Raw genomic sequence first — 19651 nt, forward strand, 5'->3', positions numbered from 1 at the left:
TATCTAAAAAGATTATTTTTTTAAGATGAAATCCACTTCCTACCACTGTATTATCAACATCCTCCTCTTGTCTTGATAGTTCCCCATAAACCCCACTATTCAAAAAATCTTGAAATGATGTTATAAAATGAAGATCTGTTCTCATATAAGGAGTTTGTTCTTCATCTTGTCTTTTCATATTCATTTTCACTCCCATATAAAACTTTAAAGTTTTCATTTCTTTTAATGTCTTTCTAATAACTTTTTCACCATCAGGTTTCACTATTTCAATTGATTCAGCTATTGATGATGGACCGGGTTCTCCAAATTGAAAAATCCTTATTTTTATATGCCCTTTAAATGCCCCATCAGTGTTTTTGATATAATAGTCTCCCTTTACTTTAAACTCATTTTTCTTGTGTTTTTGTGATTGAAGATGTCTATGATAACTACTCTTCAAAACATCCTTTGAGCAGATATCACAATGTTTTCTTTCCAACTCAAGAGGAGATATTTGATGAAATAGATTAAATGTATGTTTGTTGGTTTGAAGGTGTTTTTTATAAAATTTATATTCGTGATTACAAACATGGCAGTATGTTGTATTCACCATATTTATATAATAAAACTTTGCTTAAATGAAAATTTTCTTGATGAAAATTTCGTTTAATTTATGGGTGAATCTGTGCTTAAAACCATTTTATCCTCCAACTTTTTTCACTTTATAAATACAATGTTTCAAGACACAAAATACAAGTTTCAATCAATCTCTTAATTTGTAAAAGATACTGAGAAATATGTCAAGGATGTAAAATTGAACAAAGATAAATATAACAACTATTGGATAAAAACAATTATGGTGGATAAGATGAGTTCTTCAATTTCTTTCAGTGGAAGGGCTTTTAGTATACCTGGTAGAACATCAATTAAAGTATCTCTCACAAAAGTTTCTCCTCTCCTTCTGGTAATTTATTCAAAACTAGAAAAAGCAATCAAACAAGAAAAAGTATCAAAAAACAAAAACCTTACGGATGAAGCTTTAGAAAGAAAAGATAAGACCATCTGTAATATGCAATGAGAAATTTGTATTTTTTTCAACAGCCCTGAAGATGTAAATCCTGATGAAATAAAGGATGTTAATATATCAGGTGAAATGACATTACGTTCAATAGTAGTTAAGGATTATTTTAAAATTACCTTTAATAAAAAAAATGTTGTCGTTGAATCTGGTAATGAAAAAAAGCATATGGATATCGATGGTAATATTATTAAATATGAGTCAATATGCAACTGAAAGAATAGATGAATTTCAGTTTAAGTAAAGTTTTACTTTATAAATATGCAAGATTCGGAGAATCTTGTCCTGCGTTTTGAGAATTGTCCTGCGTGTGAAAGACAGGGATTAAACACAGAGTCAAAAGCCTATAAACAATGTATATTCTGTGATTATCTTCTAATTAATGATAATAAAAAATATAAAAAGGAAAATAATTCTTTTAGATTTACACCAAAAATGAATTACTTTGCAAGATTGATTAGAGAAATGAATAAAGTATGAGGGTGATAACACACGTTTCCTTACAAGGGAAGAAACTGAACGTATTCGAGAAATGTTCAAAAGATTGTTGTTATATATTATTCATGGATGTGATTTTCAGGGAAATATCAACACAAGATATTGCATTAATAAAATAATGGATTATCTTGAAATTAAACCTGAACTGAGGATAAAATATAGAGTTTCTAAAAAAGCCAATAATAAATTAAATAACTTGTTTTCCAAATATATAAATGAATGATTTTTTTTACCCATTTGGGAAAATAAGATAAAATTTAACAATCATAAAAATCTTCCAAATTCATTAAGATGCCTCATAGTTGGTTCAAGTGGATGTGGAAAAACCTGCTTACTTTTGAAGATGCTCCTGACTCCCAACTTTTAGGATTATGATAATTTAATAATTTTCACAACATCGAGTTTTCAACCAGAGTATCAACTACTCTCACAAGGTTTTAATGCTGCTCTTCAAAAAGAAGATATAATCGGTTTATTTAGACTTCAAAAAAACCGAAATGATTATAACATTGAAGATATAATTCAACTATTTTATGATACACAGAGATGTAAAAAGAAATCAAAACTGATAACTTGTATTCTTAGTGATAATACGGATGATATAGTGTTTCCCCAAGATTTGGATAAATCAAAAAAGAACCTCGTTATCTTTGATGATTGTGTTAATGAGAGAAACCAAACGGTAATGGACAGCTACTACACAAGAGGGAGACATTCTTCTTGTAATTGTATTTATCTTAGTCAATCGTACTTTCAAATTCCTCGTCGTTCCATCAGAAACAATGCTAATACTTTTATTTTATTCAAGTTAAATTCAATAGATATAAATAATTTTTGGAGAGATAATTGTTCTACATTGTGTTGTAAAAAGGAATTTGGGGATTACATGAAGCACACGAATGAAAAATATAAATATATTGTTGTGAAACAAGATGAGATATTAAGGGATATATTTTTTTGTTTTATTAAAAATTACATATATAAATGACAACTCTTATTATAAATCTTGTAGTTAAATCTGCTTCTGGAAAAAAACTTTCATAAATCAAGGTTCTTGTTTAGTACAAATGAGAATATTGTAAATTTACTTTAAAAAACACCCCATGATACGCATTGTATCAACAACAACTAGAGCAAAAAGACCTGGAGAAGTAAAAGGTGAAGATTATCACTATATTTCAGTGGAGGACCATATGCGATTGAGGAATGAAGGTCAAATATTTGAGGAGGTTTCTCTTGGTACAACAAAATATTCACATTGTAAGAGTGAGTTAAAGAAACTAAAATCTGGTGGTCTTGGGATATTAGAAACTAATCCAGAAGGAACGAGACAAATTATTAAACATCTGAGTGGAGTGAAGATTTTATCATTCGGTTTTGAGGTTGATGAAGAAACTCAACGCAAACGTATGAAAAGCAGAGATGCAAGTATTAGTGAAGAAGAAATTACAACTCGTATTAATGTTAATAAAGAATTTGATGAAATATTTAAAGAAAAGGATTTATTTGAACACATCTACTTGGATGATGAAGAAAAGGAAAATTTCCCTGTTGATCTTTACAATTCATTCAATGATATTTTCCAATAAATAAATGGATGTGAAAGAAAGAGCAAGAAGATTTAAGGAACATCAAGAGTTGGTTTCAAAAGTTGTAAGACAACAGGAAGACAGAAAGAAGAAACGCAGACAGAAACGAACGGGCGAAGAAGCATTTGAAAGAAAATGAGAAATTTTTAAAACCACTTTTAAAAACTTCCCAAGAAAAAATGAAAGACGTTTCCACAGTTCCCACAGTAGAATATACTCCGAAAAAAATTCAAATGTTAAAAGATTTTGATTAAATGACGGAGGAAGAATTAGAGCATATAGGAGAATTAGAATATGATGATGATGGTTTATTTCAACAACTGGAGGAGATTAATCGACTCCCTGGTTATGTTGTGAATGCTTTTCAAAACAATGAATATTCAGCGGATTCAAAAACCAAAGCAGGACTCATTCCAACAGAACAACCAGCAATATTTCATCTTGTTCAAGAAAAGGTATTGATATTTAATGATGAATTAAAGTTCTTGGGTTCTGCTCAACCCCCTGTTAAACTAACTCCAAGATTAATGTTTCTTCTCACAAAAGATGGAAGACAAGGTTCAACTGTGAGGGATGAATCAAAGTATATTGATAAACCATTGGATATGAAAAATAATGATGATAGAGTATATATTGATCTGCTGAACACTCTAAATTATAGGGTTAGTATTTCTGATAAAAGTATGAAAAATGAGAAGGAGAAACACATTATTCAGGCTTTAAGTATCCTTGGTTCAGGTATTAGTTTTCTTCCAAATGACCCATCGCAATGAGTTAATAGACTGTTATTGTTGTTAGGTAGTAAGAAGGCAGGAAATAACAATTGTTTTCATGAAGCATCAGCCATTTTAGACCAGTTGATGAACATGAAAATAATTAATAAATCTCAATATAAAGACATTTTATCTCAAACTAAATAACATGAGAAGCACAATCCTGAGTTTTAATTTCACAACAAGTGACCACACATCTTCATTCCCATACCCACTACAACTTGACCCAACAAAAGAATATGAGGCATCTTTATTGTCCATGGAAACTTATAATACCTTATTTAATATAACTGATAAAAATGACAAGTTCAGTTATAATCCCGGAAGTGGATACAAAACGATAACAGCCTCACCTGGAGCATATGAGATTTGTCAAATATCTTCCCAAATTGCTCGTCTTATGAAATAACAGGGTGATGAACCAAAAATATTGTTATAGACATTCAAAAACATACTTCAAAATCAACAATTAAAGCTAAAAATAACTAGAAGTTTGATTTCACAATTGATAATTCATTTAGAGAGTTATTGGGTTTCTCCTCAAAAAAGATTGAAACTAATGGGATGTTTTACAGTGATAATGTCATTCAAATTTCCTCAGGAATAAACTCGGTATTAATTCACTGTGATTTGATTGATGGTGCTTATAATGATGGAATAAAAACAAATACAATATTTTCATTCAGTGCATACTCAACCCCAATTGGTTATAGATTCAATATGGAACCCAAAAATTTGGTTTATCTCCCTGTGTCAGGAAAACACATACACAGAGTAAATTTTGAAAAAATCAGGAAATGAGTTATTCTTAAGAGACTTTGTAAGTTGGTTTTATTTTGAATACTTGAAATGTGGGTTCTGGCTTGATAACTCACAATGTGATACATATTTTGGAAACTCAACGGGAATGTGGTTATACCTTGAAGACTTGGAAAGTTGGGTTTATGTTGGAGACTTGAAACTTTTTTGGAGACTTTTATTTATTTATTTATTATTATTATTATTTTATTTATTTATATTTTGGAGACTTTTTGAGTTGCTATCACTCTTTGGGATCTAAACCTATCGATGTAGTTCTTTGTCGGATGGTACTTGATGGGAGCAAGATCAAGAAAGTTCTGGGAAGAAAGTGCAGGCTTACTCCCCCTTTCTACGTCATCAAACCTGAAAGCTTTAAAAGACAGAATTGGAAGAAGAGAAAAAAACATAAAAAATATACATTGTTCGTTCTGGGAAGAAAGTGCAGGCTTACTCCCCCTTTCTACGTCATCAAACCTGAAAGCCTTAAAAGACAGAATTGGAAGAAGAGAAAAAAAAAAAACGTAAAAAATATATATAGAGGTGGAAATCTCATTTTGAAAAAGACATTGTGTTGGGCGAGGATTGAGTTGGGGTTAAGATTTTGAATGTGAGGGTTGGGGTTGAGATTTTGAATGTGAGGGTTGGGAGACACACACACATATACACACACACACACACACACACACACACACACACACACACACACACACACACACACACACACACATCAACAAACAAAGTTAAGCCTTGACTATTCAGTTGAGGATTCTGTGTTTGGGGTTCACAGATCTAAGAACGTCCACCCCTTGACACACATTATATACTGTTATACACCTCGGACTTGGCCCTCGAGTGTCCACAATGGTGTATAGTAGGAGGGAGTGAAGCGCCAACCCATTGCTCCCATTGCACACACACACACACACACACACACACACACACACACACACACACACACACACACACACACACACCAACAAACAAAAGTTAAGACTCAACTATTCAGTTGAGGATTCTGTGTTTGGGGTTCACAGATCTAAGAACGTCCACCCCTTGTCACACATTATATACTGTTATACACCTCGGACTTGGCCCTCGAGTGTCCACAATGGTGTATAGTAGGAGGGAGTGAAGGGACAACCCATTGCTCCCATGGGTATTATCTGCTTAGTTTTGTCGTTTGTAATTCCTGTGAATAAAATGAACCTAAAATCTCTTCCCCTTCCAAATCATATATCTTATAAGTCCAAGGAACCGTATTTATTACATCAACAATTTTAAAAAGTTCGTTCGTCCATCGTTTAGTATAACCCTTTTCAAAATGAGATTTCCACCTATATATTCTTACCATATCAGCAACTTTGAACTTAGGTTTTCTGACATTAATCTCTTTCATATTTTAATTTTGGAAATGTTTCTGATGGTTTCATATTTGTTGACGTGTGAATCGTGTCATTATACTTATCCACAATATCCTGAATAAAAGATGACCATTGTTGTGAACCGAGTTGTGTGAATTTTTTATATAGTCTCTCTTTTAAGGTATGATTAAAACGTTCAACAACAATGGCCTTCCCTTCATTAAAGGTACTGTATAATGTAATACTGCTATTTTTTAGAAAATTCATAAATATCTTGTTATAAAACTCTCTACCCTCATCAGTCCACAATATTTTAGGTTTTCTCTTACTTTTATTAAATATCTGTTGAAAAGCTAATATAAGAGTATTACCTGTTTTGTTTTTTAAAGGGACAACCCACGCATATCTACTCCTCAAATCAATAACGGTTAAAGCATACTTGTACCCCTTATCATTATTGAGTTCAATCAAATCAGCAGACCAGATATAATCAACTTCCTTGGAATAAACTTTCCTTCTCTGAAACTTTGTGAATATTGGTTTATGTAATTCATCAGCTAATTGCTCTTCAGTCTTAATAGCAACATTAGAGCCTATAAGTTTTTTTTAAATTTCCAAGTCCAAGTTTCAATTTAGCACTGTTCATCTTCTTCACAATGAACCGATCAACTTTTTCTCTCAAGGTTGGATTTTGTATCAGAGACAAATTATACAACATTTCTCTATCGGCTTCATGCTTTTCTTCCAACGTTGTGGTATTCCCATAATCAATATCGTGTCTCATGCACACTTCATCAACCCTATTGATGGGCTTACTCCATGATTTAGGATTGTCTGCCTCATCTAATCTTTAACCAAGTTTGTGCTTGGACCACAGAAAGAATACCCTGGTAGATGTAATACCTCTGGTATTCCAGTCGTTGTAAATTTACTTCCTGATAAAAACTTTTGTATATCTCCTCCGAGTTTGTGTTTGGAGGTAAATTGATTTTTTTTGAACCACACACCGAACATATACCTTTTTGTATAACCCTGTTATTTTTACTTTTAAAATACGAAATATTTTTAGTATTAGTTTTCTTTTTACATTTGAGACAATAACTCATTTATTTATGTGAAAAATTCCTGCAGAGTGCAAAAACCTTTTTAGTTTCCAACATGCACATTTGAATCTTAATTTTTAAAACATAAAGAATCCTTAGAAATGCCTTCACTCTCTCCTCCATTTATTTAAGAAAAAAAATAAAAATGAAAAACTTGAATGAAAATGAATATCTTGTCGATGTCAATAGTCTTGTAGAAAATATTTCAAATAGACTTGTCAATTCTTTGTTTTCCTCCTCGGTGGGTTGAGTTATTTTCTGTAATACCCCCAATATTTTTTTAGTCTCATCGGTTTTCATATTTTCATATTTATTTCGTCTCGCTCTTTCCTCCCTCTCCTTCTCTCTCTTCTCCCTCTCCTTCTCTCTCTTCTCCCTCTCCTCCTTCTCTCTCTCTTCTCTTTTTACTCCTTCTCTTTCTTCTCCCTCTCCTCCTTCTCTCTCTCCTCCCTCTCCTTCTCTCTCTTCTCCCTCTCCTCCTTCTCTCTCTTCTCCTTTTCCTCCTCTTCCCTCTCTTCTTCAACTCCTTCTCATCCCTTATTATCCTTGAATCGCTTACACCCCATAGAATATCATACATATATTCATCAGGATTTCTTGTTATTCCTGTATCCAAAATAATTTTTTTTACAACAGGAAACCAATAAAATTTCTTTTGAATTTCTAAAAGAGCCTTACCTTTTCTTAACTTTATAATTTTTTCATTATTTAACATTTTAATTAAATCTAAAGTTGTTGGTTTATCAATATCAGCATAATGCCAATCTTTTATTGAAAATACCTCATTCTTATGTTGTAGAATATATTTATTAAAATACCGAATACCCTTTTCTTGAAGGTATGCTTGGACACAGAAATGATAATTTTCTTGAAGCCTTCTTGCTGTCATTTATGTATTAGAAATATATATTAGAATAATATTATGGCACGAAACACCTCCCCATCTTCCCATAGTTAAATCATTTTGTATTTCCTTACTTATTATATATAATCCTGTTTTTTCTGTTTTCATGATATAAACAAGGGCAAAACCATTATTATATTTACCCTTATTAAATTCTTTTATTTGTTGTTTACTAATCGTGGCCCCACAAAACTCATTCTCGATACCAAGTGGATAATATTCTTACTTACGAGACTGATTTAATTGTTCCAGGTCTTTGAGGTCAATTTTAAATGACCAATTATACCCTAAATCATTCATATTATACCCCCATTGTTCTATTTTCATACAAACGATACGCCCTTCTTTATAAAAATTTATTTTAATTCGAACTTGAATTCTGTATGACCTGGAGATAATATCAACACTTCTGTATCTTTGAAATACACGACCGTTTTATTTAAATATATATATATATATATATATATATATATATATATATATATATATATATATATATATATATATATATATATATATATATTGTGATAAATCACTTAATCTCACCAAGTCATTCGCGTCAGTCGGGCTTGGATAATTTTTTAATTTATAAGCATTTTTCATGTTAATATTTTTGGTTATATTATATTTATGTCGTTCAGCCTGTGCCTTTGTGTAATAATTTGATAAATCAATATCCAGTTCTTGGGATACACCAAAGATAGAACCATCTTTACCAACATAAGTCATTTATATTAGATTAAAAATGATATCATAAAAATTTTTATTTTTGTTGAGTTGAAATAACACATATAGACATAATTGACCACAACACTTGGAATTTAATTCTTGGACTTGAAATGTTTGATAAACACCATTCTGTAAGAATTTTATGACTTCAACAGGTGGTGGAAGACCAAAACTATCAAAATAATATTTGTCTTGACTATTAAAAATACAAACCCAATGAGAACCGTTCCCATTATTATCTTCTAAGTTCATAATAATATTCTTTGTATGTTTCGGCACATTTGTTAATTCATCTCTCATACAAATAACCACATTATGAATTTTTAATTTCTTACAATATTTGACAAGTTGTAAATTTGATGTTGTATTCTTTCCAAATTCTTTAAACCACTCATCAATGCTCATTTATTTATTAGAAAGATATAATCCATTACCTCTTTTCGTTAATTTTACACCTGCTTGTGCTATAGAAGAAAGCATATCTCCAACTAACAATCTCGCTTTATCAGGCAGACCTTCAAGTTTTTCAGCAAAATCTACAATTACACCACTTCCACTAATTTGTTTCTCCAACTCTTTGTTATGTCTTTCCAATTCTTTTTGTGCCTGGAGTTGAGCCTTCCTTTCGTTGGCAGTTTTCACCGCTGTTGAAATACCACCGTTCAATGCTCCAACCGCACTTAAACCAGCAAATAAAGGAATTAGAAATGGGAGAAATCCTCCACTCGTCTATCTTATTGAATATTTTTTCAACATTGGTTTTGTCATTTTAATTTTAAGTGAGCCAGTGTCATTCAAGATTTTAACTTGTTCTCTTGTGAGCAAAACATCAATTCTTACTGCTCCTTTTCTCTGAATTGTATTAACGTTAATCATACAAGGCTTTTGATTTTGAACACAAGATGATAGTTTACGAAGATTGATTTGATTAACATATACCCCAGTTGGTACTTTGCCACTCATTTATTTAACAAAAAATTATGTGAGACTAATCATCACACCATTATCTGTATTAATCTGCAATTCTGTTTCTTCCAAAAGCAAACAATATGTATCAACTTCTTCACTCTCTCCTCTTTCAATGTATAGGGAAGCATCCACTCGATTAGACTTTATAGTTTCCTTTTGAGTGCTCAGGTCAAACGCATAGATTGTATACAAACTTTTAAATGCTGTCATATCCAAAATAGGTTCTTTATTTCCATTACTTTCACACACCTTTTGGTAAGACTTGTATGCTTCAGCAAAATCATTTTTTTCCCAAGTAATTTCCAATCTATCTCGTGGATAAAATGTTCCATCTAGAGAAACGCCAAGTTGTTTCACCTTAGCATTATCACTCAATGCATTATTCTTATCAGTCGCAGTATCACCATCTGGCTTTTTAAAAATGATCCACAGATATCGTGGCTTTCCTTCCAGAACACCCAAATTCCATGTGTAAGTGGTTTGGTTGAGTTTAACTTGTTGACATCTTCTTTTGAGGTATGATACACTGAGTGGTTTCTTTGAGTTAAGTCTTCTATTCAACATCTCTTCTGTTTTAACATTAGGAGTATATTCACTGATATACCAACTCATTTCCTCAATTAAAAATTTATTCTGTTCACCAAAAGCACTACCAACACCAAAAAGCAATCTATTTTCATTATCATTCCTTTGTAGTTGAAATCTAATTTTTAGACCATACAGAACTTTATCATGATCACAAAATCCAAATATACCTTTAAGAGGAACTGCCACAGTGAAACTATTTTCTGCTTTTGTATCATCATTATACATTCCTTTCCTTTGAGTATATCCAGGGTCTGTGTTTGTTCCCATTGACATATCAAGAATAAAACCTTTGACAGACCCCTTTCCCATTCTATCACTGAATGTATAGAGTGTAAATTTCATCATTTCAGATACAGCAGAGACATAATCAACCGCTTCAACTTCTTGTGTTCCAATATACAAACGCACACTATCAAACATTTTCCAGAAGAAATCATTTACAAGTGTAGCGTTTGTGTTATTCCCAGCTTTAGTGAATTTAAATTTACACAACAAGAAACTTTCGGAGAGATTCAAATAGGTTTGTTGATTATTTATTTCAAAACTTTTTGTACCATTCGTATTCCAGTCTGTTCCAGTTATTGCATTTCCCTTGAAGTCATCTTCTTTTTTAGTGGAGTTTGAGATAATAATAGTATCATCCAAATCATAGATACTATCAATTGCTTCCATACTTGTATTTATTTAGGAAAAAAAGATGTTAAAACTTTTGAAACCCTGATCCAAGTATTCAAATTATTTTCTGTCGTTCTTGGGGGGACAACTGAGTTTTGCCTTTCTTAATTTCTTTTATTGCTTGTAATTTATGAGATTCCTTCTGGGCATCTTTTATGCTCTATACAGCACCTGCTACATTTCCCACAGCAGAAGCAGTTGAACCAATTAGATCTTTATGTTTTAGAATAGTTGAACCAATACCCATTAGAGTATCAATTATCCCATCTCCTCTAAATTGATGTCCAACAACCCTTTGTCTCTTAGGTTTATAGTATCCTCTACCAAGATACATACCTTCACCGTTGTAGTATGGGGAAAGGAACATCCCATCCCCTGTAATTATTTTATATTTTCCCAACTCGTGTTTCCTCACAATAACCATCGTATTTATTTATTGGAAAACTGCACGTAGGTGAATTCTGATGGATGTAACTTCTCCATTAAAATAAATCATACGATTATCTTGGTCAGTTATCCTAAAATTTACTCTGTGTATGGTTTTTCCTGACACAGGGAGATAAACCAAATTTTTGGGTTCCATATTGAATTTATAACCAATTGGGGTTGAGTATGCGCTGAATGAAAATATTGTATTTGTTTTTTTTCCATCATTATAAGCACCATCAATCAAATCACAGTGAATTAATACCGAGTTTATTCCTGAGGAAATTTGAATGACATTATCACTGTAAAACATCCCATTAGTTTCAATCTTTTTTGAGGAGAAACCCAATAACTCTCTAAATGAATTATCAATTGTGAAATCAACCTTGTAGTTATTTTTAACTTTAATCGTTGATTTTGAAGTATGTTTTTGAATGTCTATAACAATATTTTTTGGTTCATCACCCTGTTCTTTCATAAGACGAGCAATTTCGGAAGATATTTGAGAAATCTCATATGCTCCGGGTGAGACTGTTATCGTTTTGTATCCACTTCCGGGATTATAACTAAACTTGTCATTTTTATCAGTTATATTAAATAAGGTATTATAAGTTTCCATGGACAATAAAGATGCCGTATACTCTTTTGTTGGGTCAAGTTGTAGTGGGTATGGGAATGAAGATGTGTGGTCGCTTGTGAAATTAAAACTCAGGATTGTGCTTCTCATCTTATTTAATATGAGATAAAATGTCTTTATATTGAGATTTATTAATTATTTTCATGTTCATCCATCCACTGGGACCATACTCTGTGCAGAGCGTTGGTGCTGCCAAAGCAGTCTCCTTGGCTATTGGGTACAATCCTGGACAGGTCGCCACTCCGACACAGGATACCAGCATGCTGGCACTCATTTTGCCGACCTCGGAAGGATGACAGGCAGAGTCAACCCCACCTGGTATTAATTCAACAGCCGAGTGGGATTTGAACTCAGGATACTCGGATCCTAAGCCCACCACCCTAACCATTAAGCCAACACCAGGCATATGTTCATCAACTGGTCTAAAATGGCTGATGCATCATTAAAACAATTGTTATTTCCAGCATTCTTACTACCTAACAACAATAACAGTCTATTAACTAATTGCGATGGGTCATTTGGAAGAAAACTAATACCTGAACCAAGGATACTTAAAGCCTGAATAATGTGTTTCTCCTTCTCATTTTTCCTACTTTTACTAGAAATACTAACCCTATAATTTAGAGTGTTCAGCAGATCAATATATACTCTATCGTCATTATTTTTCATATCCAATGGTTTATCAATATACTTTGATTCATCCCTCACAGTTGAACCTTGTCTTCCATCTTTTGTGAGAAGAAACATTAATCTCGGAGTTAGTTTAACAGGGTTGAGCAGAACCCAAGAACCTTAATTCATCATTAAATATCAATACCTTTTCTTGAACAAGATGAAATATTGCTGGTTGTTCTGTTGGAATGAGTCCTGCTTTGGTTTTTGAATCCGCTGAATATTCATTGTTTTGAAGAGCATTCACAATATAATCAGGGGGTTGATTAATCTCTTTCAGTTGTTGAAATAAACCTTCATCTTCATATTCTAATTCTCCTAAATGCTCTAATTCTTCCTCCGTCATTTGATCAAAATCTTTTAACATTTGAAGTTTTTTAGGAGTATATTCTACTGTGGGAACTGTGGAAACATCTTTCATTTTTTCTTGGGAAGTTTTTAAAAGTGGTTTAAAAAATTTCTCTTGTTTTCTTTCAAATGCTTGTTCGCCCGTTAGTTTCTGTCTGCATTTCTTCTTTATGTCTTCCTGTTGTTTTACGACTTTTGAAACCAACTCTTGATGTTCCTTAAATCTTCTTGCACTTTCTTTTGCATCCATTTATTTATTGTAAAATATCATTTAATGAATTGTAAAGATCAACAGGGAAATTTTCCTTTTCTTCATCATTCAAGTAGATGTGTTCAAATAAATCCTTTTCTTTAAATATTTCATCAAATTCTTTATTAACATTAATGCGAGTTGTAATTTCTTCTTCAGTAATACTTGCATCTCTGCTTTTCATACGTTTCCGTTGAGTTTCTTCATCAACATCAAAACCGAATGATAAAATCTTCACTCCGCTCAGATGTTTAATAATTTGTCTCGTTCCTTCTGGATTAGTTTCTAATATCCCATTGTCCCATTATAAGACCACCAGATTTTAGTTTCCTTAACTCACTCTTACAATGTGAATATTTTGTTGTACCAAGAGAAACCTCCTCAAATATTTGACCTTCATTCCTCAATCGCATATGTTCCTCCACTGAAATATAGTGATAATCTTCACCTTTTACTTCTCCAGGTCTTATTGCTCTAGTTGTTGTTGATACAATGCGTATCACGGGGTGTTTTTTAAGTAAATTTACAATATTCTCATTTGTACTCACAAGAACCTTGATTTATGAAAGTTTTTTCCAGAAGCAGATTTACCCACAAGATTTACAATAATAGTTGTCATTTATATATGTAATTGTTTATAAAACAAAAAATATATCCCTTAATATCTCATCTTGTTTCACAACAATATATTTATATTTTTCAGTCATGTGTTTCATGTAATCCTCAAATTTCTTTTTACTACATAATGTAGAACAATTATCTCTCCAAAAATTATTGATATCTATTGAATTTAACTTGAATAAAATAAAAGTATTAGCATTGTTTCTGATGGAACGACGAGGAAGTGGAAAGTACGATTGACTAAGATAAATACAATTACAAGAAGAATGTCTTCCTCTTGTGTAGTAGCTGTCCATTACCGTTTGGTTTCTCTCATTAACACAATCATCAAAGATAACGAGGTTCTTTTTTGATTTATCAAAATCTTGGGGAGACGGTATATCATCCGTATTATCACTAAGAATACAAGTTATCGGATTTGATTTCTTTTTACATCTCTGTGTATCACAAAATAGTTGAATTATATCTTCAATGTTATAATCACTTAGGTTTTTTTGACGTTTAAATAAACCGATTATATCTTCTTTTTGAAGACCGGCATTAAAACCTTGTGAGAGTAGTTGATACTCTGGTTGAAAACTCGACTTTGTGAAAATTATTAAATTATCATAATCTAAAAAGTTGGGAGTGAGGAACATCTTTAAAAGTAAGCAGGTTTTTCCACATCCACTTGAACCAACTATGAGACATCTTAATGAATTTGGGAGATTTTTATGGTTGTTAAATTTTATCTTATTTTCCCAAATGGGTAAAAAATCATTCATTTATATATTTGGAAAATAGGTTATTTAATTTATTATTGGCTTTTTTAGAAACTCTATATTTTATCCTAAGTTCAGGTTTAATTTCAAGATAATCCATTATTTTATTTATACAATATCTTGTGTTGATATTTTCCTGAAAATCACATTCATGAATAATATATAACATGAATAATATACAATATCGTTGTTGTCTTGTTGTCCCTCTCTGGAAAGGGAAGGGTGATCGCCAAGACTGCAACAACTACCGAGGGGTGACGCTGCTCTCAGTGCCGGGCAAGGTCTTTGCTCAGATAATTCTTGATAGGGTTCGCCACCATCTGCTTGAGCACCAGCGTCCAGAGCAGTCAGGCTTTACACCAAAGAGGTCAACGATTGACCGTATCCTTGCACTTCGTGTCCTCACCGAACGCAGACGAGAGTTTCGGCAGGGGCTGCTTGCAGCCTATGTTGATCTCTGTAAAGCGTTCGATTCAGTGAATCGGGATGTCCTCTGGAGGATTCTTGGTCTTCGTGGGGTGCCACCGAAACTGATCGATCTGATGTCTGAACTCTACTCTGGTACTGAGAGTGCTGTGAAGTGTGGTGGTACCATCTCTGACTTATTTCTAGTTGTTACTGGAGTTCGTCAGGGATGTGTACTTGCCCCCACACTTTTCAGCACTTGTATGGACTGGATTTTTGGGAGGATGTCGGAGAGATCAAGTTGCGGTGCATCGTTTGGCAATGTCAAGATCTCGGACCTTGATTTTGCAGATGATGCAGTCCATCTTTGCGGAGACTTTAGACATCCTCTTGGGGGCCCTGGAGGTGCTGAATGAGGAGTCGGAGCCATTGGGATTACGGATTTATTGGGTCAAAACTAAGATCCAGGCTTTCGGTGACATCTTGGATGCTGCTGTCCTGTCTGTGTCTGTTTGTGGTGAGGATGTTGAGGTCGTGGATAGATTCACTTACCTTGGCAGTGATATTCATGTCTCCGCAGGTTGTGAACCGGAGGTCAATAGACATCTGGGTCGGGCCTGGGGAGTCATGGATTCACTGGATCATGGGGTGTGGCGCTGCCGGTACCTGTGCGGAAGGACGAAAGTCCAAGTCTTCAGGTCCTTGGTACTTCCAGTCTTGCTCTATGGGTGCGAGACTTGGACTTTGACCAAGGATCTGAGACGGAGAGTTAATTCCTTTGGTACCGGGTCTCTTCGGAGAATCCTTGGCTATCGCTAGTCGGATTTTGTGTCCAACGAGCGGTTGCTGAGAGAGACTCGGATGAGATTTGTTACCTGCATAGTCCGTGAGCGTCAGCTGCGGCTGTATGGACATGTGGCTCGTTTTCCTGACGCTGATCCTGCTCACCAGATTCTCTCAGCGAGGGAGTCTCATGAGTGGAGGAGGCCAGTGGGCCGACCACGTGCCTCATGGTTGCAGCAAGTTGACCATCATCTCAAGGAGATGGGGATGGGCCTGGCATCTGCCTGGGGGATGGCCAGACGGAGGCCCCTGGAGTACCAGCGGAAAGTGGACGCAGCGACGCGCTGTTCTGGCACATGCTCCCATACCTGACCCTGAATATACAATCCTTTGAACATTTCTCTAATACGTTCAGTTTCTTCCCTTGTAAGGAAAGGTGTGTTATCACCCTCACACTTTACATTCATTTCTCTAATCAATCTTGTGAAGTAATTCAATTTTGATGTAAATCTAAAAGAATTATTTTCCTTTTTATATTTTTTATTATCATTAATTAGAAGATAATCACAGAATATACATTGTTTATAGGCTTTTGACTCAGTGTTTAATCCACATCTTTCACACGCAGGACAATTCTTAAATTTATCATATGGAGAATCAGGAAAGTCTAGCATATTTATAAAGTAAAACTTTACTTAAACTGAAATTCATCTATACTTTCAGTTGTATATTGACTCATATTTAATAATATTACCACGATATCGATATACTTTTTTTCATTACCAGATTCAACAACAACATTTTTTATATTAAAGGTAATTTTAAAATGATCGTTAACTACTATTGAACGAAATGTCATTTCACCTGATATATTAACATCCTTTATTTCATCAGGATTTACATCTTTAGGGTTGTTGAAAAAAATACAAATTTCTCCTTGCATATTACAGATGGTCTTATCTTTTCTTTCTAAAGCTTCATCCATAAGGTTTTTGTTTTTTGATACTTTTTCTTGTTTCATTGCTTTTTCTAGTTTTGAATATATTACCAGAAGGAGAGGAGAAACTTTTGTTAGAGATACTTTAATTGATGTTCTACCAGGTATACTAAAAGCCCTTCCACTGAAGGAAATTGAAGAACTCATATTATTTACCATAATTGTTTTTATCCAATAGTTGTTATATTTATCTTTGTTCAATTTTACATCCTTGACATATTTCTCAGTATCTTTAACAAATGAAGAGATTGATTGAAAGTTGTCTTTTGTGTCTTGAAACATTGTATTTATTAAGTGAAAAAGTTGGAGGATAAAATGGTTTTAAGCACAGATTCACCTGTAAAATGAACGAAATTTTCATCAAGAAAATTTTAGTTTAAGCAAAGATTTATTATATAAATATGGTGAATACAACATACTGCAATGTTTGTAATCACAAATATAAACATTATAGAAAACACCTCTGAACCAACAAACACACATTTAATCTATTTCATAAAATATCTCCTCTTGAGTTGGAAAGAAAACATTGTGATATCTGTTCAAAGGATGTTTTGAAGAGAAGTTATAATAGACATCTTCAATCACAAAAACACAAGAAAAATGAGTTTAAAGTAAAGGGAGACTATTATATTGAAAACACTGATGGGGCATTTAAAGGGCATATAAAAATAAGGATTTTTCAATTTGGAGAACCCGGTCCATCATCAATAGCTGAATCAATTGAAATAGTGAAACCTGATGTTGAAAAAGTTATTAAAAAGACATTAAAAGAAATGAAAACTTTAAAGTTTTATATGGGAGTGAAAATGAATATGAAAAGACAAGATGAAGAACAAACTCCTTATATGAGAACAGATCTTCATTTGATAACATCATTTCAAGATTTTTTGAATAGTGGGGTTTATGAAGAACTATCAAAACAAGAGGAGGATGTTGATAATACAGTGGTAGGAAGTGGATTCAATATTTTAAAAAATCATCTTTTTAGATATACACATTCTAAAATCAAACCCTCTTTAAGCTTCTTCTTATATTGAATTACCAAAAGAAATAAAACTAAAGAAGGCAGTTGTTAATATTAAGAACAATGATAATAAATGTTTTCTCTGGTCTGTTCTTGCTCACTTTCATCCACCAAAATGTAATTCAGAAAGAGTAAAACAATATATGAAATATGAGAATACCTTGGACATTAAAGATTTTAAATTCCCAATGCCACTAACAGATATTCCTAAATTTGAGAAAAAGAATAATCTTTCTATTAATGTATATGGATTAACGGATACAAACAAAGTTCAAATATTAAAAATTTTAAACAACTATAAAAATGAAGAAACACACATTGATCTTTTATATTTTAGTGTTGGAAAGAATTCACATTATACATACATCAATAATTTATCAAGATTAATCTCTTCTCAGGTATTCAGAACAGCAAACAAAATATATCCTTGTAAGCGATGTCTTAATTCATTTCATACAAAAGAACGATTAGAACAACATTCAACATATTGTAGTAATCATAAATCAGCTGTAATTACAATGCCTAAACCTGGTGAAAAGATTTCTTTTGAAGATTATAATAAATCTATCATGCACCCATTTGTGATATATGCTGATTTTGAATGTATCATTAAAAAGATAAATACTGCTTCTCCTAATCCAAAAGAATCATATACAAATAAATATCAAAAACATATTCCTTGTGGTTTCTGTTATTATATCAAATCATCTGTTGGAGAAAAGTATAACAAACTTGAACATTATAGTGGAAAAAAAGCTTCACAAGAGTTTGCAAAACGATTAGAAAAGGATTGTATAAGACTCACTAAATTAATGAAAGAAACAAATGAACCGATGAAATTAACCAAAGAAGAAAAATTAGAATTTAGAAAGAACAATATCTGTCATATTTGTGAGGGGGAAATTAAGGAGTCTAAAGTTAGGGATCATTGTCATCTTACTGGTAAATATAGAGGACCCGCTCATTCATGTTGTAATCTCAATTATAAATTACCTTCTTTTATTCCAGTCTTTCTTCACAACAGCGCCAACTATGATACACATCTATTTATAAATGAACTTTCAAAAACACCAGGGAATTTTTCTGCCATAACAAACACAAGTCAAAAGTATATTTCATTTACAAAAATGATATTCACAAAACCTTTAACTCGTATTAGGTTTCTAGATTCTTACAAGTTTATGGGAACACCACTAGCCTATGTCGCATCAAATCTAAGCTCCACGGACTCTTTTCCAAATCTTAATTCATTCTTTCCAAAAGAGGAAATTCTCACTAAAGAGGAAATTCAGATTAAAGAGAGAATTCAAAGTAAAGAGGAAATTCTAATTAATGAGGAAATTAATGAAGAAATTCTAACTGAAGATGAAATTCTAATTATAAAGAAAATTCGAACAATGAATGAAATTCTAACTAAAGAGGAAATTCTGATTAAAGATGAAATTTTGATGAAAGAAGGAATTCTCACGAGAGAGGAAATTCAAACAAGGAATGAAATTCAAAGTAAAGAGAAAATTCTTACAAGTAAAGGAATTTATCCTTATGATTATTTGGATTCATTTATGAGACTTAAAGAAACACAACTTCCTTCAAAAGAAAGTTTCTATAATAACCTTTATGAAGAAGAGATAAGTGATAAGGAATATAAACACACACAAGAAATATGGAAAATATTTA

The sequence above is a fragment of the Eptatretus burgeri genome, chromosome 11 (assembly GCF_056783735.1).
Source record: "Eptatretus burgeri isolate ZD-2024b chromosome 11, Ebu_testis_v1, whole genome shotgun sequence".
Taxonomy (NCBI): domain Eukaryota; kingdom Metazoa; phylum Chordata; class Myxini; order Myxiniformes; family Myxinidae; genus Eptatretus; species Eptatretus burgeri.